Source organism: Pinus tabuliformis, chromosome J, assembly GCF_031772625.1.
Source record: "Pinus tabuliformis cultivar Carrire ecotype Pingquan chromosome J, CPIR1, whole genome shotgun sequence".
Lineage (NCBI taxonomy): Eukaryota > Viridiplantae > Streptophyta > Pinopsida > Pinales > Pinaceae > Pinus > Pinus tabuliformis.
This window is the reverse complement of record NC_142295.1, coordinates 1,240,565,791-1,240,589,233: the sequence shown is the minus strand read 5'-3', so window position 1 is coordinate 1,240,589,233 and position 23,443 is coordinate 1,240,565,791. Positions and strand designations below refer to the sequence as shown.

At 38.4% G+C, this 23,443-nt stretch overlaps 2 pseudogenes; both read right to left on the bottom strand.

Moving 5' to 3' along the window:
- Positions 1-6,755: 6,755 nt before the first annotated feature.
- LOC149231684 (putative L-type lectin-domain containing receptor kinase S.7 pseudogene) lies at positions 6,756-7,918 on the bottom strand (annotated as a pseudogene).
- A 38-nt stretch (positions 7,919-7,956) lies between these two features.
- On the bottom strand, positions 7,957-10,410 carry LOC149231683 (L-type lectin-domain containing receptor kinase IX.1-like; annotated as a pseudogene).
- Positions 10,411-23,443: the final 13,033 nt, after the last annotated feature.

Sequence of the window (23,443 nt, the reverse complement as noted above, 5' to 3'; positions counted from 1 at the left end):
AAAACCAAAGAAAGCTTAAAATGGGAAGCTAATGGAACATTAACAGGTTTCACATTGTTCATACAGAACTTTTCAAGTACTTTCTCCACATACTTCTATTGTGATAACTAAAACTTGCCATTTTTCCTATCTCTGTGTATCTCCATCCCAAGATATGTTTTTCTGCTTCAAGATCCTTCATATCAAACGTCTTAGAAAGTTGAGCCTTTAACCTGTTGATCTCTTCTATGCTTTTGCTTGCAATAAGCATACGTCAACATATAAAGCTAAGATAATGAATATGCCATTGAAACTTTTGAAGTATACACAATGATCATACTCACTTCTAATAAAGTTTTGGCTCACCATGAAGGAATCAAACTTCTTGTACCATTGTCTGGGAGACTGCCTTAGACCATACAATGATTTCTTGAGTTTGCAAACTAATCTTTTGTTGCAACCTTGTACAAAACCTTCTGGTTGTTCCATATATATCTCTTCATTCAAATCACCATGTAGAGAAGTTGTTTTAACATCTAACTGTTCTAACTCAAGGTTAAGTAATGCAGTTAGTGCCAACACAGTATGAATAGAAATAAGTTTTACAACTAGAGAAAAAATCTCATGAAATTAATACCTTCAACCTGAGAATATCCTTTTGCTACCAGTCTTTCCTTATACCTTTCGATACTTCCATCAACTTTCTGTTTCAGTTTTTAGACCCACTTGCATCCAACAACACTTCTCCCTTTAGGAAGTTATACAAGATTCCAAGTATTGCTTTTGGCTAAGGAATCCATTTCTTCTTTCATAGCCATTTTCTATTTTTAGTCATCTGTATCATCTACTACTTCCTGATAACAAGAAGGTTCCCCATTTTCAGTAATCAAAGCAAAAGATGAAGCAGAATCTTCATACATTTTGGGAGTTTTTCTTTCCCTTGTAGAGCTTCTTAGAGTGATTAGTTGCTTAACTGGTTCAGAAACTTGAACTAGTTCAGAAACTTCAACAGCTTCCTTTGTATCTTCAACACCTTTTTATCTGGAAGTCTCTCCTTCCTTTTAACTGTCACCAAAAGTTCTAGCCTCCAACTAAACTTGTTGATTTGGCGATACCTGTTCCTGTTCAATTCTTTCAACATTTGATTTTAAAAGAGAAGATTCATCAAATTTTACATCTCTACTAATGACTATTTTCCGCAATGTAGGATCCCACAACCTGTATCCTTTCACTGCATAGTCATACCCAACAAAAACATAACATTTCGATTTTGGATCTAATTTTGAATACTAATTTTTAGGAATAAGAGAATAAGCATTACAACTAAATATCCTCAAATGTGAATAATCACAAGACTGACCTATCCAAACTTCTTCAGGAATTTTACAATTAATTACTACTGAAGGTGATCTGTTAACTAAATAACAAGCAGTGGATACTACTTCTGCCCACAACTCCTTTTGCAAGTTAGCATTGCTGATCATGCTTCTAGCTCTTTCCATAAGATTCTGATTCATACGTTCAGAAATACCAATTTGTTGAGGATTATAAACCGCAGTTTTGTGTCTAATAATTCCTTCATCTTTACAGTATTGTTTAAATTCTATTGAAGTGAATTCACTACCATTGTTAGTTCTTAAACATTTAATTGATTTTCCTATTCTTTTCTCTACCATTTCTTTAAATTGTTTAAAGACATTGAATACATCAGAGTTCCCTTTTAGCATAAATACCCAAACGTTACAGGAGAAATAATCAATAAATGTTTAAAAATAAAGAGCACCTCCATATGGTACAACAGGAGATGGTCCCCAGAGATCATAGTCTCAAATATCTTTACAATTATGATTTCTAGTTTTAAATTTCTGTTTACACTGTTTTCCATACACACAATGTTGACAGAAATCTAACTTCAAAGATTTCAGGTCGGGAAGAGATTTACATTTCATCAATATCTGAAGACCTTTCTCGCTCATGTGACCCAATCGTTGATGCCATAGACGAGTACCTGCTTCTTCCTTTTCTGACGCAACCGCTGCTTCACTAACCTGAGTACTTCCTTTGAGTCTGTAAATATTTCCTACCTTTTCTGCTTTCATAGCTAGGGCGCCTTTAAAGACTTTCAGCATGCCATTCTGACCTGTAAACTTATAACCATCCGAATCCAACACTCCCAAAGAAATCAATTTTTTCTTCAAATCAGGTACACGTCTAACACTAGTTGGTGTTCTAACTGTGTTATCATACATTTTAATCCTGATATTTCCCATCCCAGCAGTCTGACATGATACATTATTTCCCATAAACACAAAACTACCATTTACATTTTCATACGAAGTAAACCAATTTATGTGTGGACACATGTGATGAGAAGCACCAGAGTCTAACAGCCAGCTTTCTGAACCCTGAGAGACATTACATTTAGGTGAAGATTCATCTATCATATATAATTATTCAGTAGATAAAATTTCGTCTATCATACTTGAATTGACCTGATTCGCTTCCTTCTTCGGGTTAACAGATTCTTTTTGTTTCCAACAGTATTTCTTCAGGTGTCCAATTTTATTACAGTGCCAACCTTTTGCCTTACACTTCTTTCCCTTCGATTTAGATCTGGAAGACCCCCTTGTTTTTTCTCGTCTTTCCATTGATCGTCCTCTAGCTATCATGGCTTCTAATGCAGCTATTTCAGTACTGGATTTCCTTCATACTTATTCAGACAAGAGAGCTCCCACAACTGATTCAAATTTCAAAGAATTAGCGGTGCTCAAGCTGATTGAAGTTACAAAGTGTTCCCATGATTCGGGCAGAGAACACATCAAGGTTATAGCTTTGTCTACTTCCTGAATTTTAACTTACATATTTGTTAATTGGAATATAAGTGTATTAAAAACATTCAAATGTTCTGCAACTTTTGAACTCTCCTTCATTCGAAGACTGTACAGTTGTCTTTTCAGATAAATTCTATTGGTTAACAACTTTGTCATATAGAGTTTTTCCAGTTTTTCCCATGAACCTGAAGTTGTACTCTCTTCAACAATGTTGAAGAGAACCTTATCTGCCAGGCATAACCTAATGGTACTAAGAGCTCAAGCATCCAAGTCCTCCCAGTTTGAATTAGTCATGGTTGCAAGTTTCTTAGTTGCCCCATCCAATGCCTTGTGCAACCCTTGTTGCACAAGCAGATCCCTAACTTTCAGTTTCCAAAGAGTCAAATTGCTCTTACCGGTGAATTCAAATTTTGCATTCAACATCTTATCCATTTTTTTTTAGGGTTTCAGTGTTCAATCTTTCAACTAGGGTCTATATTTTTCCTTTCTTTAAAAAAAAATTGCAAAAAAAAATAATTCCCCCAATTCAACATATATTTATTTCAAATCCTTTTTTTTCTTTTCTTCAATTTAATGGAAAAAACCCTTTGATTTTTTTTCCTTCAATTTAAACAAATCCACCCCTTTGTTTTTCACAAATTTTTGGAAAGATTTCTCTCAAAATTTAACAGAAATTACCCAGATCCATAAGCTAGGCCTCTGGCCGCACGTAGGCTCTATTCTGGCAGCAGTATTCAAAGATAGCAACAGGCTACGCCCTCCAGCGCGGCTTTAGCACTCCACGATCTCTACTCCAGAACACACTTCCTCTATGCTCCAGCACGCATAGGTCTTCTCCAGCACCTCCAAGCCAGAAATAGGCATAGTTCTCGCAGCACTTCTGGTAGCACGCAGAGACCTTCATCGCAGCTCTATGCATGCAAAGGGCAGTGGCTCCCATGCAGAGACAGCTTGCATCTTCACGCAGAAAATCCTCCCTTCACGAGAATACACGTAGAGGGCAGAGGGCACCTTCACGCAGCAAAGGGCCACACACTCAATTATGCAGGGACTCCCACACAAAGGCAGCCTGCGCCTTCATGCGGCAGAGCCTCCCTTTAGAGAATACACGCAAAGGGAATTCTCCTCCTCAACGTAGATGGCCTCCTCACACAGATGGCTCTACCTCACGTAGATGTGGACTGGTAGCGTACTCCTTCTCAACGTAGAGAAAAAAAAAACATGCCTCTGCTCCAGCACGCAGAGGTCACACTTTGATCCAATGCAGGGCAGAGGGTTTGGCAAATGCGCTCTAGTCTTCACGGCCTCCCCTCAGAGAATAGACGCAGATTCTGGATTGTATTGGCAACACGCTAGACAGAGCAGCAATCTCCCTTCACACGTAGGTTTTGGACAGTACGCGGGTTCCACTCCTCGACGTCCGCAGCAGGCCATTAATAACATGCTTCAATGATCCAGCGTTCTGATGCATCTCACCTCCTTCACCAGCGTCTAATGCAACGTCTCCTCAGCCTTCTGACTTAAAAAAAAACACATGGTTTTACCAGGATTTTACATAGCGCTCTCCAAGACCTGCAACTCAACCCAACTCCTTTGCTCTAATACCAATTGTAGTTTGAATACGTGAATGAGTAACTAATCAATCAAGAAAGAAGGCATATACAGTTATAGATTAACCAAGAAAGAAGGAAACTGACTAGAAAACTGAATTCACACACACAAGTAACAACACAGGATTTATGTGGTAAAACCTTGACAGGGTGTCAAGGAAACATCCACAGGGCAAGGGATTGGAATCTTTATTCAATCAATAAAAATGATTCTCCATACAATAGTTCAAGAATTCATCAGTTTTATATGAGCCTCCTCAGTTACATAACCGATGTTTCGGTATAAAACTAACTTGTTACTGATTAACATATTGTACCCAAATTTACATAATTAGTTGTCAAACTTCCAACAGTGTTAGATTAATGGACAAGCCAATCATCACGCAAATTTGAGGCAAGACAGATTAAGAACAATAAGTAAGCATACATAGATATGGCTTCCTATGATTAGTAACTGCATTCAAGAATCACTACCTCTCTGTATCGATCTGTAACAACAGATCCCAGAAGCTGAGTCACATTAAAGTGGCCCTATATGCAAAAGCATTAATTCACAAAATTCAATATAACAATAATTCATACCACACAAAAAGAATGGTGATGGATCTGAGAACTAAAAGCAGTTATTGTTGTAGGGTCTACTGGATAGCAACACTGCTCACATTCAGATCTAATTGTTATACCAATTTAGAGAGGACTAATTAATAATAATTATATATCTTACTGATCTTGCCATCTACAAAACACAATTTCTAATGTGTCTCCTTCATTTTCTTTGTTAGCTTTTTTGGGTATCCAAGATTTTAGGTGTTTGACACTGCTCCTACCTCTCCAATATATGGCCCTCCACTACAATGCACTACACGGACCTACACTCCAATGAATTGAATAAAGAGTCAGAGGGATAATTGAATGAACACGGATGAATTAAATGGAGAAATGAAACGCACAAATGGACAACCCAGCCAGTGTTAGGGTTTTAAATAAATTTATTTTGGCTATTTAATTTTTTAGAATTTTAACTTTTTATTTTGGACTGAGTAAAAGTATTTATCAATGAATGATGTTTTTAATGTCAATGCGACTAAACATAGTGTATGGGATTACCAGTCTCTTTGTTTTTCACTTTTTGCAATTTATTACTTTCTTATTTAAATTGATGATGAGCTGGCCAAACTTTTTAATAGTCCCTCCTCTAAAAAGGCAATGCCAAGGGACCGATGTTAACATATTGTCATAACTGTCCTGATATCTCTAAGAGCATCACATTCCAAAACGAAATGTTTTTCCAATTTCAGTGCCCTAGAAGTGCAAAAAGTACACACAGTTCATCCCAATATTCTTTTAGGTCGTTTCCACTATTGTGTTTCACACTGAAGTTGATGTGAGTTAGTTCTTAATTGAGCAACAAGAATCTTTTCTTTCCACTAAATGCTAGCTCCAATGCTTCTTTAGGTCTTTTCCACCATTGTTTCACGCTGAAGTTGATGTGAGTTAGTCCTTAAGTGAGCAATAAGAATCTTTGCTCTCCACTAAATGTTAGCTCCAATGCTTCTTCAGGGCTTTTCCACCATCCTATTTCACAAAGAAGTTGATGTGAGTTAGTTCTTGATTGAGCAATAAGAATCTTTGCTCTCCACTAAATGCTAGCTCCAATGTACTCTTTTTGTCGGAGATCACAAGTGAGGTTGAATTCCTCAACATAGTACTTATTCTTTCTACCCAACATTTTTCCCCATATATGCTTAAGAAACTTTGCCATAACAATTTTTTTTAACTCCTTGCTATTTGAGGGACAAACATTGAGGTAGATATCCCATTTTTTCATCCATGTGTTGTTTTATCTCATCCATGTTTTATTTCTTTCAGTCACTCCTTCATTGAATATAACTTTAGGCCATCTACCTACTCCCATTTGCTCAATTCTTTTTAGATATCTTATAAGAAGCATCATAGCAATTGCTTCGATGAAAGTTGCTCCTATTTCATTCAACATTATGTGATAAAGAACCAAAATTTTTATTTTAAACTTGTTCAAGATCAAAAACATATTTAACTGATGTGAAATTCTAACACTAAACTTTTTTTTTATAACAAAATTAAAATTTCTAAAACAATTTCGAAAATACAAGGAATATATTTAGAGACCTAATTATACATTTTTACTTAAAACCATGAAGTAAAGAACAGTCGATTCCAACACCAGAAAAAACACCTATATTACAAAAGATTTAACTAACATTTATAAAACGGAAGTACAATAAAAAGAAAAATTAGTTGGTAGGTTCCACTGCACATAAAATTAGCAGCCTCAAAACTAAACAGGACCCTCAAAGCTTATTGATTACCGTCACAAGCACCACGTTAACGATCACTTTAATTCAATTATTGAATAAAGGACAGTTTTCCAGAAAATATTTAAAACAACGGCATGAATTTTAGATTCATCACCATTTTAAACTGTCATGCATAGAAAATGATCAGCACATCTAATTTTCCCCAGGGTTTTACATCTTCTTTCTCTGGATGGGTTAATAGATCTATCCTAGTAGTTAAAAGCAACATGAACCAATAACAAGTAATCTGCTTCTTCATACACCGTCAGCACTGCCCTCGATTCAACGATATGTACATGATATAAATAAATTTCACGATATATCCTTTTAAAATGCCATAAAATTCGGCTGCTGGCTATGTTTGTATTTAATTAACATCACCGCATGCATATTGTGATAAGTATTACCTCTATCTCCCATAATGGAGGGTGGAGGCTGTAATGGAGCCGGCTCCACCGCAAGCGGAGCCGGTAGTGGCTGACAACGGATGATCAACATTTGAATAGGAAGAAGCAGCGCGAGAATTAAGCCCCTGGTTTGATGGCAAAACTACATAGATGGCCAACGTCCTTGAAGAAGGAAGCTCCATCATCTGTTCAGCCGGGTTTATCAGAACCTGCAGCGCTTGTCGGATTGATGGACGCATCTGGGGATCTGGATGCGAGCAGGCTAGTCCCAATATTAATGCTCGTTTCATCTGTTCTTCCTCAAAATCCCCATCTAATCTAGGATCCGCAGCCTCCATAAGTCTTCCCTCTCCGTAAAGTCCCCAAATCCAATCCACCAAAGTCCCCTCTGACAGTGGCGGCTTTCGCTCCACAACTCGCCTGCCGCTTGCCACCTCCAACAGAACGACCCCAAAGCTGAAAACATCGGACTCTGCAGTCACCTTGCCAGTATAGCCGCACTCTGGCGCAACATAGCCCGGCGTCCCCGCCAGCATCGTGGTTACCGCTGGATTCGTTTCGTCATGCTCAATCAGCCTGGCGAAGCCGAAGTCCCCCAGACGGGCATTGAATTCCCCGTCGAGCATAACATTGCTGGGCTTAATGTCCCGGTGGACGACTCTCTGCTCCCATTCTTCGTGAAGGTACAGCAACGCTGAAGCCAGCCCGCATAAGATGCCATGGGACAGATGCTGTGTCAGATGATGATCATGCATTCAGTCCGATGATGAGTTTCATCCCTTTTTACCATAATTTAGAGTGGAATCTGCACTGAAGCCACTCCATTGCTACTACAAGCCGCGGCGCTAACATCTGTTGAACGGGATAAAGTAGAGCGAGAATCAAGTGCAGCTAATGGTGGCAAAACGACATATATAGCCAATGGCCTCGAAGAAGGAAGCGAGATCAACCGCTCATTGGGGTTTACAAGAACATTCAGCGCTTGCCTTATCGAAGGACGCAGTTTGGGATCAGGATGCGAGCAAGCAAGTCCCAAAATCAGTGCTCGTTCCATCTGATCTTCCTCAAAATCACAATTCAATCTCGGATCTGCCGCCTCCATAACTCTTCCATGCCCGTAAAGATCCCATATCCAATCTACCAAATTCTCCTCTTCTGATAGCGGATGTTGCTCCACCACCCGTCTGCCGCTTACCACCTCCAACATGACGACCCCGAAACTGTAAATATCTGACTCCGAAGTGGCCTTGCCGGTGTAACCGCACTCTGGCGCCCAGTAGCCAGGCGTTCCTGCTAACTTGGTGGAGACAGCCGGAGATGTGTCGTCGTGCTCAATGAGCCGGGCGAGGCCGAAGTCACCCAAACGGGCATTGAAGTCTCCGTCAAGCATAACGTTGCTGGGCTTAACGTCTCGGTGGATCACTTTCTGCTCCCATTCTTCGTGAAGGTACAGCAACGCCGAAGCCAGCCCGCATAAGATTCTGTGTCTCCGGGCCCAATTCAGATGGGGCTGATTCTGATCCTGAAGCTTATCCGCTGGCTGCCTGAAAATGACCTTGTCGAGGCTCCCGTTGGGCATATAATCATAGACAAGCAGCAGCTCGTCGCGTTCGTGGCACCAACCATGTAACTGTACCAGATTCCTGTGTCGAAGGCGTCCTATGGTGCTGATCTCCGAGATGTATTCTCGTTCTCCCTGTCTCGACCCGGCAGCGATTCTCTTCACAGCGCTAGTGTCACCGTCCCGTACGGGCCTTCTAAGGTACCCCTGTAAACGCTCCCGAAGCCACCTGTTCCGATCAGTTCCGTCTCGCTGAAGTCCTTTGTCGCGGTTGAGAGACGCTTGTAGGAGAACCGGTGAGGAGCATACGGTGAGCCCATCAATCGGCCCTCCATCATCGCTAGATCCCCGCTGAAAAGCCGGCCTGAAATCGATCCTGGACCTGCACTTCTTCTCCGTTTTCTACTTCTAGCGACGAACCATGCCGACAATCCCAGCAGCACGGCCCCGAGGATAATGAAACTGGCAAGGAGCCCGATCTTCAGTCCCCGGCTTGTTGACCCCCTCTCTGACCTTGTTCCACCAATTGGGGGTATGTTCAGAGACCACTCGGGCAAGATCTCCGAACTGAAATTCCAGTCCAAAATACGATGAATCTCGAAAGAATTCCCGGTTGCAGCCGAGAATCCCAGGTAGGCCGATCGCGGAACGGTGCTTGATAGCTCGATTGTGCGGTTTAAGATGACCGAGTACGAAATTGGTCGATCTGCATAGGCGGCAAATATTTGCAGGGTTTTCTTCCAGCCATCGTAATGGATTTGTACCCTTATCGGCCGCCCCGATTTGATGTCGATGCCGTTTTCACCGAGATCGGCGGTGGCGTTGGATATTATGCCGTTGGTGTCTATGCCTACATGGTTGTCATTCGGATCCCATTCGTTCTTGAAGGTGTCGAATTCGATGACCAGCTGATTCGATGTGTTTCCGTTTGTGGATGAATCGAACATTCCCAGAAATGATCCATAGCTGTCTGGGAAAAAAGGCTTGTCGTTGAGGACCATGATGAAGGCCAGACCATCGCCATTGAAATTCTTTAGCCCGTCAGGAAGAGTGATTTTCTGAACGAAGATGTTGAAGGTGGTCGTAAATGTGGCTGGCCAGACCGTGATGGGTTCACGGTAAAGAACCCTTCCGATGCTGTAATACATGTGAGAATATGCGTCGGCACCGGATGTAGTGTTCGGCGATGAAGTGAGATCGATGTAACCGTCTGAAGAATTATAGGAAGCATTTCCCATGTATATCAACTGATTGCTGTTGTCCTTGCCGAACGATGGGAAAGAGAAACCTGTGCTATAACTTCCATGGGACACGATAGCCAGGATTGGAAACAGAAGAGCCACAGCACAGAGCTCCTCTTTTGCACCTACCATTGAACTTACACCACAGAATGAAAAAACAGTTGAGCAGAGTGGCCAGTTATTTGTTACCAATCGCTACGGATTTGCCACGAATTAAAGCACAGAAAATGAAATTGCCACAAATTCAAAGAAACAGCGATTGGCACGAAGGGAGACTTTGTCTTGATGCATGGAATTTCAAAGCAGGATGATATGAATATATGATATTTCTTTCATAGCATTCACACTAACCTTGAAAATTTCAATGGTGAATTAAATCATTTCACCAAAATCTACAAAGAAACAACAGAAATCTGACTAACATAAATTATTGAGATATAGCGATAAAGGAAATTCTCGCGTGTGATGAATCAGGATAAATCCGTAACTTGCAATGGCCAGTCGATCGTCACTCACATCTGGATATAGTCTAGTTGCATATGCAGAGCTTGAATCTGTCACTTTCTTTAGCAAAGGTCACGTTCGAATGGGACCAGAGGTAAGTACATGTCCAGAGTCAGCCCTAATCGTAATCCGTTGGGGCTGCTTCCCTGGAATTTTCATCAACAACCGCATGCTTCTTGTTCCACCGGAACATAGCATTACAGGGGAAACACTAGAACTCTATAATAGATATCAATTCTTAAACACCTTCAGTAGATATAATATCTGACATTTTTATCAACATTCTCGCGAATACTTGACAGTTAAAGTTTAAAGTTTGTGATGGTGAAATGAGAAGTCTCCTTCCAAGTCGTCCGCGGGTTTACCATTGACTCAGTAGTGATATTAAAAAAATAGAAACCTATTTACCATTGACTCAGTAGTGATATTAAAAAAATAGAAAATTGTCATCTAGATCAAGAAAACTACATGTTCAGTACAGGACAATTCCCATAAAGAAATGAAACAAACCCTTTGCCGAATGACGTGCAGCCATCTAATGTACATAGATGAATGATAAAGAATGACGTGGATGATCAAAGAATCAAGAATATTTTAGTTTAAAATATAGATTTAATGACCAATGACAATGCATTAAAATTTCAAATCTCCTATTAAAAAAAATATGTAGATACCACAATGTGTAGATAGCATAAAGTATCACCACAAATCCTAAATGATATAAGATAGCGCAAAGGACTATTATAAAAAATAATACTGAAATTCTAGTTGCATTAGTGGATATTATGTTTTTAGATGTTATTATAAATAACAAGATATAAATTATAGCTAAATATCATAATATGTAGATAGCACAAAGTATCACCACAATATGTAGATAGCACAAAGTATCACCACAAATCCCAAATGATATAAGATAGCACAAAGGATCATTATAAAGAATAAGACCGAAATTGGAACATATTAGTGGATATTATGTTTCTAGACGTTATCATAAATAACAAGATAATAATTATAGTTGTACCAATAGATATTATGTTTTTAGAAATTCTAACACATATTGTATATAGTCAGTTTTGGTGTTATTCAACTAATTTACATTTTGGGTGTGTTTGCTAAAATTTGGCGATATAGTTTTTGGCAAGACTGTGATTTTTCTTTGTTTAAAATAAATTTTTGAATGTATAAATGGATTCAACACCTTGAAATCCTTCTCGAGAAATTACATTATGTAAACTATATACCTCAAACTTGTTATTCCAACAAATACCTCTTGGATTTTAGGTAAAATTTGTTAGACAATATGCCCAAAAAGAGCCAAATCATAGAATAGTTAGACCATCCATTAAGTTTTTAATGGTAGAAGGTGATTCCTATATGAATTTAGAAGAAAAAGTGAAAAGTACTTCATAGAACTTGTTATAAATATAAACATTTTATAAAATTTAGGGCAAAGTATTGATGTTTTCTAAAGTGGATATGACACCTAAATCATTATAATATAAGAAATAAAAGTTGTCCATCATGATTATAGAATAGGTATTATCGTGCATCTCAAGGGAGAGCTCAATTGGTCGAGTCCTCGTTGTTAAATCACCTTTGCTATTAAGAGGTCATGGCTTCAATTCTCACGACACTCTTGGGGTTAGGCTTAGTGGTTAAGTCGACAAGAAGTGATTCGTTCAGGTGGATCTTCTTAGTATAAAATATTTTGTGGATGTAGTCGACACTGATCTCTTGGGTCCATGAACCACATAAAAAAGGGTATTGTGCAAAAAAAATTGGAAATAAGGATATGTCACCATAAAGGTAGACTTTAGTGGAAGATGTCTGAAAAATCATTAAAGTAGTGAAAGGTTCTTTGAAATTAGTATAAAATTGTATTAATAGATGATTTAGGGAATTCACATCAATTTCATAGCCCCTAAGGTGGCCATACAAATCAACTATTCTTACGACAAAAATTAACATTGGCATGCTCCCTAAATCACTATAGTTATATGCTTGAATAGGTTTTGAATTTCCCAAGAAAGAATACACTCACTGATACATTTGGTGTGGGATGTCATAAACATTGAATTATTCTAAAACATGATTTAGGAAAACATTATTTAGTATGATGGCTCTATATACCATTTATCATTTTACATAACAAATGTTTTCTTCCATATCCTCTCCCTCTCTTACAAAAGAACCCCTTTTGAATTGATTTATTAGAGGATATAGGAAAAACTAAGATTGGTTGGGTTGCTAGTGTTCAGTTAAGCATTACTTGTGAAAGAGTCAAAGTCATTAGGTCATCAATGGTGGTTTTGGGCATATGGTATTGGCGATAAATGGTAATGAGCTTTTGGATTCCATGTAATGAATCCTTTAAACGGCTTAGGGATAGTCCATTGTAATGTGTAATGAGGTCAGCAATACGAGCTCACTTGGCTATGTTTAATCAAAGGATTAAAGATATTCTTTAGCTAGTTTTTTCTACAAGGGTTTTCCAAGGTGAAGTTTTGTGCAATTATGTGTACATGATTTGTGATTTGTTATTGCTAGCTAATTATTTTTCCATTCATTTTTAAAATTTTCATGTGGTATCATATCCTTGGTTGGTTTGGACTCTCTAGTAAGAGTGGAATCAATATTTATGAGATGATGAATCCAAGGGTTTAAAATATTTGGAGATGATGTTCTATGGTAGGTGCACGAGCAAGGGAATTTATAAATCCACTAGATTAGGAGGTGAAAGATGAGAAATGGTGTTGATGTGTCCAACCATGATCATGAAGAAACAATAGAGTGATGTAAGATTATCGTTATTAGTTCATTTCAAGGAGACAAAGGTGAAAGAGTCAAAGTCATTAGGTCATCAATGGTGGTTTTGGGCATATGGTATTGGTGATAAATGGTAATGAGCTTCTGGATTACATGTAATGAATCCTTTAAACGGCTTAGGGATAGTCCATTGTAATGTGTAATGAGGTGAGAAATACGATCTCACTTGGCTATGTTTAATCAAAGGATTAAAGATATTCTTTAGCGAGTTTTTTCTACAAGGGTTTTCAAAGGTGAATTTTTGTGCAATTATGTGTACATGATTTGTGTTTTGTTATTTCTAGCTAATTATTTTTCCATTCATTTTTAAACTTTTCATGTGGTATCAAATCCTTGGTTGGTTTGGACTCTCTAGTAAGAGTGGAATCAATATTTATGAGATGATGAATCCAAGGGTTTAAAATATTTGGAGATGATGTTCTATGGTAGGTGCACGAGCAAGGGAATTTATAAATCCACTAGATTAGGAGGTGAAAGATGAGAAATGGTGTTGATGTGTCCAACCATGATCATGAAGAAACAATAGAGTGATGTAAGATTATCGTTATTAGTTCATTTCAAAGGAGACAAAGGTGAATCATGCCTGCAACATGGCATGGTCAAAATATCAAGTAGGTTCCATGAATAAGACGGTGAGAAGAATAATGGAGTTCTTGTAGCTATTGTGTTCTCGCAGGGTCTGCTCAACAATGACACTACTCACATTCAGATCTAATTGTTATACCAATTTAGAGAGGACTAATTAATAATAATTATATATCTTACTGGTCTTTCCATCTACAAAATAAAATTTCTAAAGTGTCTCCTTCATTTTCTTCCTTAGTTTTTTTGGGTGTGCAAATTTTTAGGTTTTTGACATTGCTCTTGCCTTTGAAATATATGGCCTTCCACTACATTGCACTACATGACCCTACACTCCATTGAATTGAATGGACAGTCAGAGAGATAAATGAATGGACGAATTAAATGGAGAAATGGAAAGCACAAATTAAATGGATAGGGATGAATTGAAATGAAATGTGCATATGTGTCATATAGATATTTTACATTATCTATCAATTTTTTGATAAAACAACCCATATTACCGTTTTAAATAAATTTGTTTTGGCTGATGTAAAATCACAACCCTTTACTTTTTTTTTTAGAATTTTAAATAAATTTCAACTTTCTATTTTTTTACTATGAGTGAAAGTATTTTTTTAGAATTTTAAATAAATTTTAACTTTCTGTTTTGGACTATGAATAAAAGTATTTATAAATGAATCATGTTTTTAATGTCTATTAAACCAAAAATAGTCTATGGGACCACCAGCCTCCCTGTTTTTCACCTTTTTCAATTCATTACTTTTCTTATTTAAATTGATGATGAGTTGGCCAAACCTTTTCACAATCCCTCGTTGAAAAAACAATGCCAAGAGAGATTTTAACAGTCCTGTCACTGAAAAGACAATGCCAAGGGACCAATGTTAACATATTGTCATAATTGTCCTTGATGTCTCTGAAAGCATCACATTCCAAAATGAAATGTTTTTCCGATTTCACTGCCCCAGAAGTGCAAAAATTACACACCAATTCTTCCCAAACTTTTTCAGTCTTTTCCACCATCCTGTTTCACACTGAAGGTGATGTGAGTTAGTTCTTAATTGAGTAATAAGAATCTTTATTCTCTTCTAAATGCTAGCTCCAATGTACTATTTTTGTTGGAGATCACAAGTGGGGTTGAATTCCTCAACATAGTACTTCTTCTTTCTTCCAAACTCTTTTCCCCATTAACCTTATGAAACTTCTCCATAACAATTTTTTTAACTCGCTATTTGAGGGACATACATTGAGGTAGATATCCCATTTTTACAACCATTTGTTGTTTTATCTCATCTTGTTTTCTTTCTTTTAGTCACATCTTCATTGAATACAACTTTAGGCCATCTACCTACTCCCATTTGCTCAATTCCTTTTCAATATCTTATAAGAAGCACCATAGAAATTGCTTCTATCCAAGTTTCTCATGTTTCACTCAGCATTATCTCATAAGGAACCAAATTTTTTATTTTGAACTTGTTTAAGATAAGTTTTTGGATTTTCTCAATTTCTTTCCATTTTGAGACATAGATATTGCGAGCCCATAATTCACAGTCATATATTATCAATATTTTCTATAACAAAATAAAAATTTCTGAAACAGATTCCAAAATCTAAGTAATAAAAATACTTAAAGACCTGATTTTACATTTTACATAAAATCATGAAACTAAAACCATGAAGTAGAGATTAATCGATCCGAACAACAAAACAAAAACACATATATTACAAAAGATTTAACTAATAAAAAACAATAATAAAACATAAGAGGCATGACACTTATAAAAATGAAAGTACAATTTAAGAAAAATTATTTTGTAGGCTCCACTGCACATAAAATTGATTGCATCAAAACTAAACAGGACCTGTTAGCACTCCAAGAAGCTCTCCTAGGTTGTAGCTCAAATATGTGTGGTAACATATAAATCTTCAATATCGTTCTCTAAACTATTGAAATGCATTGGGATTTGGATCAAGTCAGATGATTGTTTCAACTCTGTTTTCACTCAAGACATCCATGAACACCCTCAGCTTGTCAAGTCTTTCAATCACTAATGCTCAATAGTTTATAGATTCAATGAATAGATGGAGAATCTTGATTGTACCAGAAGATACACACATAAACACGTATGAATGGCTAGCTACAGAAAGTAAATGAAGCTTACAAATCTAATTTATCAATACAGAGATAAGATGACAGTTATCTGGCATTCAACAAAGAAGAAAACATGAATAACCCATTCAAGTGCAAGCTTAGAATAGAGGGAAAGATGGTGATTGAACATATAATAGCAAAATAAGCTTGTATTACTGGAATGAAGATGAGACGCTGGGAGGAAAAGAGTATCTAAGGTCTCCAAAAGTTGAACCCTTATTACTTCAAACTTTCAGTCATTTATAGGCTTTTTACAATGCTCTCAAGCCCTTTGAGGCTCGAGATGTCTTAATCTATCCCCTCTGTCTTTTTTAACTACTTGATGCCATAACTCGTCATACATGAGCTCAGAGGTCTCTTTTTCTAACAACATAGTAACCAATTCTGGTAAATTCGCTGCACTGTTAGGTGGCTCGCTCGTGCCAACGATGCTCCATGATCATTTCTATTGGTTCAGCAGCATCGTGTTATGGTTTTTTCCCCTTCCAGCCATCTGTCTCCCGGCCTCTGTATCCCGGCCTTTGTCTCCCGACGAATCCCTCTTCTAGCATTAAATAATCATTGCATAACGCCTTAAGGGGAGGTGGCCACCTATTTTGCCATGGATGAGTGCATCAGGCCTTTGAAATCCCTGAAACGACTACTTTCTGTTAACAGAGAGAAATGTATTCAAACTGAGAAAATCCGCCACAAACACCATTCATCCAGACTTCAAAATTCCTTAAATCTAGTCTATTCTCCTATCGGGTACGTCCTCAATCATTGTCGCAAGTCGCTTCGGCCTTGTTTGAAGGCTTCCCTTTGTATTTTGGAAATACATTTAAAACATTGAAAATAATGTAAAAATGGCTTCCTCCGGACTTGAAACAATATACATTTTCATTCCCAAACTTCTTTGGGTCCGAGTTTTACCACATCGATGTTTTCCATTTTTATTTCGTTAAATAACAAAATATATGAAAATATATAAAAAAATGATATTTGGCGAATCTTAAATCCTTTACAATAGTGTTTATATTCACATCAGGTCTGGTTAATCACATTGCATATATATATATATATATATATATATATATATATATATATATATATATATATATATATATATATATATATATATATATATATATATATAGATATATATAGATAGATATATATATATAGATATAGATATAGATATAGATATATATATATATATATATATGTCCTCTATGAAGCTCCGATGCGATTAATCGCAATCGTATATCGCGATAACTCCGAGTCGTTTAGTGAGTGCTTTGTTGTGTTGGTCGATTGCGATGCAACGTGGGCTGTCGATCTACGTGCTTGATCAACGATCTTCGTTGACTCCGTCAATTGCCATCGCAACTCATGTATGATATGCGCCGATATCCTCCGTCTGCCTATGCCGATTACAATTTTTCCGATCAGATCTAGACAATTGATCAGCCAAATCTAACGGTTGTTGTGCATTCATTTTTCAAGCCTCCGCTGCTTTGTTTTTCACTGTTTTCTCTATGTTTTCATTTCCCAATAGTGTTTTTCCGCCTTTTGGAGGGTTTTTCTTAGACGACAGTTTTGAATGTTTAGAAGATTTTGAAGACTTAGAGGGTTTTCTAGGACCCGTTCGGATCAACACCTCAGGGCTAATAGGACCATCGAAGCTAAAACAGGGGACATTTCCATTAAAATAGCAGCACTGCACCTCAGGGCTAACACTGGCTCCTTCTAGGGATGAAAGCCTCCCTGTGACGTTTCAATAATTGCAAAATTTTTCCTTTCTAGCAGCAACCAAAACAAGCTTATCTCGTAGTGTTCCATTTGGCATGGAGTTTATTTTCATAGAAAACAAAAACTTAAAAAACCTATTACAATATTAAGGCCTTAAAGCCTCATATGAAGTAAAGTTTCAAAAACCGCCCATTGACTGGGCCATCAAAAACACCTTCCCCCTCCAAATTTTGCACAATAAAAGTATTGTTGATCTGAACTGTAGCAATGAAAAATGGTCCCATCCATAAGGCATCAAATTTACCATGGTTTCCCTTCTTTTCCTTCAATGCATCCCATTTGAGAACCTAGTCACCACCGTGAAAACTGTCCATTTTTGCCTTTCTATCAAAGGTTTCTTTGATCTTCGTCTGATGAATTCTTGACTTCTCAACCAGTTGTTCTCTGATCTCCTATAATTCAACCAAGTTACTCATTCTCCTCGTTATGTCATTCTCTTGATCTTGTTCTTCTTGCAAGAATTTGGCCACAGGGAGAATCAACTGGATAGGAAAAATAGCATCAACACCATAAACCAGCTTAAATGGAGAATTTCCTATGGACTTCTTGTTGGTAACTCTGTCAGCCCATAGTGCAAACTTCAACTTGAAATCCCAGTTCTTTTTGTTGTCCTCCAATAGTTTTTTTATTATCCTTACAAGACTCTTGTTAGATGATTCTGTCAGGCCATTGCCTTGAGGATAATATGAGGTAGAATGCACCAATTGAATGGCCATGGATTCACACATGTCCACCAATTCTTCTGCCCTGAAAGTTGCTGCATTATCAGTGACTAGTTTGGTTGGGAAACCAAATCTAATGAAAATATTCTCATTCAAGAACTTTATGGTAACCTAATGATTAACATTTTTAGTGGGTATAGCCTCAATCCATTTGGTGAAATAATCAGTGGCTACCAAGATCCATTTGTGATGGCCACTGGAATGTGGATTGATCTCACCTATGAAGTCTAAGCTCCACTGCTAGAAGGGACCATTGATGTGTACTCACTTCAAGGGCATAGATTTTAGCTGTTGTCTTCCTGAAAACCTCTGACATTTGTCACAAGGTTTCACAAAATAAAACACATTAGAGAATAGAGTAGTCCAATAATACCCAGCTCTCAGGATCTTGTGCGCTGTGGTTTTCCAATAATGATGCCCTCCATAGATGCTAGAATGGAACTGGTGCATGACTTCCACAAATTGTCCTTTATCTAGACATCTCAAGAGGATCCCTGATGGGTCTTTCTAATAAAGCAAGTTTTTATTAATGCAGAATATGGCTGATCTAAGCTTAATGTCATGGGCTTGACTTGAGCTAAGCTCTGGAGTGACTTCTAGCTTCTGCAAAAAACGAACTACACTGGAATACCATTCATAGGTGGTTAGATTTTCATCTTACCTAGCAATAGTGCCAACTCTAGAGACATTCTAAAGAACCGGGTAAAGTAGCTGGCTAGATTCAAGATGACACCCAACCAGATCTACAAGACGAAGATACTGTGGAAGGCATATCAATACTTCATCATTTTCGCATGTTGACTGTATGGGCAAGAAAGCACGAAAACCTTCCCACAGAGTTGGGTGATCGTGCTGGACCAACTGGCTAGAGAAGGAAAACCATGCAACTGGTCCAGCATGTTGGCTCATTAGCTGAAGGAACAGGTAACGAGGACTCAACAACTACCTAAAGGTATGCAAGTAGAAATCTACATGTCCACCCATATCTTGGATGCATTTTGTGCCCGACAAGGGTTCCCAAGCTTGAAGTGGGCATGGTCACTAGGAGAGACTAATGTGAACAATTATTGTAAGTTGTTGTTCGAATGCAGCTTTAGAGGAGTTATCACACGACTATTCGATCATTTTGTTAGTACCCCGGTTTACAAGATGATATTCAAACATGATCCACCCTACATGTTAAAGGAAGCAATGGAGGCAATGGTAGACATAGATGATTGGTATGCCTCACTGTCTAACACCTTCATACATATGTATAGCGTGGAGAAGCCTTTGCATGTTCTGCCAAAGTTTTCCTTGGACATACTCATGCAGGAAGTAACATATCACATCTCAGTATGGTTGACAACTAGACTGCACTAGAAGAAGAAGGCACCTTGGCCTGCTCTTCCATTACAGATTAGGTTATACGAGATTCTAAGTTTCAAGCACGCGGATGTCGAAGCAGAGTAGATGAAGAAGTATCCATTTGACCTCTGAAGTTACAATCTGTATGACCTACATTGTCTTGTTAAATATCACTACGTGAGAGTATAGTTCAACTGGATCCACGATGCGTTTCATTGGGCGAAGGAGGACCAATGCAGATATTGATACAAGTTCTCAAGACCCAATGAATAGGTTGTCTTTGTTGTGGAGTGGTTAGCGAAGCAACATCTCAGAGAGCACCAGAAGCAGTAGCAATAATAGAGGTGAACATACCAGTGCGCGATAAGGGCAAGAGGAAAATTTTTGATTGCATGGAGGAAGATAAAAGCTGCAAGTTCCGAGAAGATCCACTTGTAGAGAAAGAAACTTTGGATATAGAGGCGAAGAGGAAAAAATGCAATAAGAGAATTGTGCAAAGGCAGAAGGAGAAATGGAGGATGGAAGAGATGGAGAAGGAGTTGCATGAGTTGAAGGAGCAACTACGAAAGGAACAAGAGCTGTGCAAACAGGGTAGGGAAGCGCAACAGCAACAAGTATAGCAGGGGGTGCAACATGTGCAAACAGATGAAACAACGCTCGTACAGGTAGTGGACTCATCAGAATAGCTGGCATCAGGCAGACAGGGTGAACCATCGCAGGAGCAGGACTTCGCTCGTGAGATAGAGCAAGCACTTCAACAGTTGGATACGGATATGGAGCAACAAGAATTGGAACAAGACATCGACCTCATGCCTCATCACCAAGAGGTCGACTTACCTGCTTCACTGCATCCAGAAGATGAGAAAGTCTCAAGTGACCAAGGAGGCATTGAGATCCTTAGAGATTAGCTGGAAGGAGAGATGCACAACATCTCATTCGACGAGTCTCAACATAGAGTTGTGCAGTCTCGCAGAGTGTCGACTCTGGATGATCATACATCTCTTACGCAAGTTGAGGAACAGGTGATTGTGTCTAACGTGCACAAACATCCAATAGCCTTGGCCGATGCTACCAGAGCTTATGCTGAAGCCACTAGCTCAAGTGTTCGCTTTCTCATAGATGCGAATGAGCGAATGGCTAAGGAACTACGAATGGCCAAGCAAGGAGGAGAGTTTGTTATAGCATCCGCCCAAGCAGAACTGAAGAAGGAAATACTAGATGAAGTGTTTTCCCTTGACATAGTCATGTAATCGTTGTATTCCAAGTTTGGTACCATGCACAAGGCAGTCGTCCATCTCAACGGATGGCAGCAACGATGTGTTATAAGAGCATGTATCTTAGCAAACATGCATTGCTGCTATTGATTACATGTAAACATGGACGATGAGATACAAGTAAGCCCCGCTTCACTTGCCTAAGATGATGAACTGTAGAGTGATTGAGCTGAAGGCACGTAAGTTAAATCCAGAACTATGAAGAGCTCCCACAACTCATCACTAGCATACAAGCTTCAAATGCACGTGTATTCAAGAGTATGGATGTTGTGGTGTGCGCACATGCGATCTCATCTATTGGGACTCTCACCTAGGTGAAGACAAAGGCACAGGTCTAACTAGTTCGTGACTCGTACTTTGACGAGTTGATGTGCATTTCCACTAGCCCAGACTTGCCCATCAATGCAGACATCCAGCACAAGTATGTTGTTGGTCCGGCCGCATTGAAGACAATGATGTGCATGCTATCAAACGAGTTGGATAGAGGAGCTTGAGCAGTGTACCTAGATGCTGTGGAGGCAAGAATCAGGTTCCTGAAAGATGTCACCTTGGAGCACATGAACACCATTGCGGACTACCGATCTTGGCATCAATACACTGCAATCAATCAAAATGAAGATGTCGAAGAGTTTGTCTTCCAACAATTGTCTGAGTCATAGTGATGTGTAGCATGGCTTGCTCAAGCCATTGTGTCTCACATGGGTACATGTGCATTGTAATGTAACGCCTTGTCAAGTGTAAGTTCAAGTGTCGATAGATGGATGTAACAGTCATAGAGTAGATGAAGAGTCATGAGGGTAGATGAACTGTCACAAAGGGGAATGCCAAGGGTTACCCCACCCTTTTCTATAAATAGTCCCGCATAACTCATTGTAAAGGCTTTTGGTTAGCCAAGCTTCTGATAAGACTATCTTGGAGAGAGCTTGGACAATATTGTAATGAGTCTTGGCTTCTCCACTGCACAGAGCTAGTACATCTCTTTGGACGAGCAGGTGGTTGTGGCTGTAACGTTCCGCTATCAAAACTAGTGGTTGGACATGGATGTATTGTATAACTAGAACTTACACTTCTTAATATGACCAAACCAGCACATTTCATGCATATGTTGTATTGTATTCTATGTTATCTGGTTTACTCTAAATGATATATGTATCTGTTTGCTTACGCATGCATGTATAACTTTCTATGTACGTATGTATGAATCTTTCTGTAATGTGTTGTTGGTTTAACCATCACATTGGATTGCTAGCTAACTTGCCTTCTATGTTGTGATGCATCTTTTCTCGTGTTCCCTTCTTAACTTCGTGTTATCACAGGTTTCCAAGGGGTGCACTCATCTCAAACCCCGTGTGTTATAACCTCTCATGCACCTTCCTTGACTCACTGCATATGTCACACCTTTGCTACCAACATAGTTATCTTACTTTGCTCTATATGAAATCGCAGTAAAGGCATTACCATGCGCCCCACTGCTGGGACTCCTAAGACCTACACCAAATGATCTAAGCTCTAATTGGGACTTCTTACCGGGGAGATCCCTTGATATGTTGGCGGGTCCAGCACCGTCAACAGTATGATAAATCTCAAGTTCAATGTCATTATTGTAAGAAGTATGGTCATTATGCAAACGAATGTAGAAATAAGCAATATGACATTAGTAACAAACCAAGCGTAAATTTTACGAAGGAAACTCAAAACCATGATAACATGTTTTTAGCTTGTAATGTAGCACAAGAAAAACAAATTGATGTATGGTATCTAGATTTAGGGTGCAACAACCACATGATAGGGAACATAGAAATGTTTGCCAATCTAAATGAAAGTGCGAAATATAAAGTGACATTAGGGACTAATAGAAAGGTCTCTGTCACAAGAAAAGGTAGAATCAATATTCTAACAAAGAAGTGGGGGAATAAATACATATTAGATATTTATTTTTTCCCTGATCTGAAGCATAACATCATAAGCATTGGACAACTCATGCAAAAGGGATACAATGTATTTTTAAAAAATGATGAGTGTACAATTTTGGATAAGCCCCCAAACAGACAACTGATTGCAAAAGTTCAAATGACAAGCAATAGAATGTTTCCCTTAAAGATAAAATCATATTTGAAAGTAGAAGGTGCACAAGCACAAATGTAAATGAATTCACAAGAGGATGAAAGCAGAGTTGCATCTATCACACAAGTAAACTATCAAGCAGAGGTCAAAGATGAAAATTAGTTATGGCATTTTCGATTTGGTCATCTCAACTTTGGAGGTTTGAATTTGTTG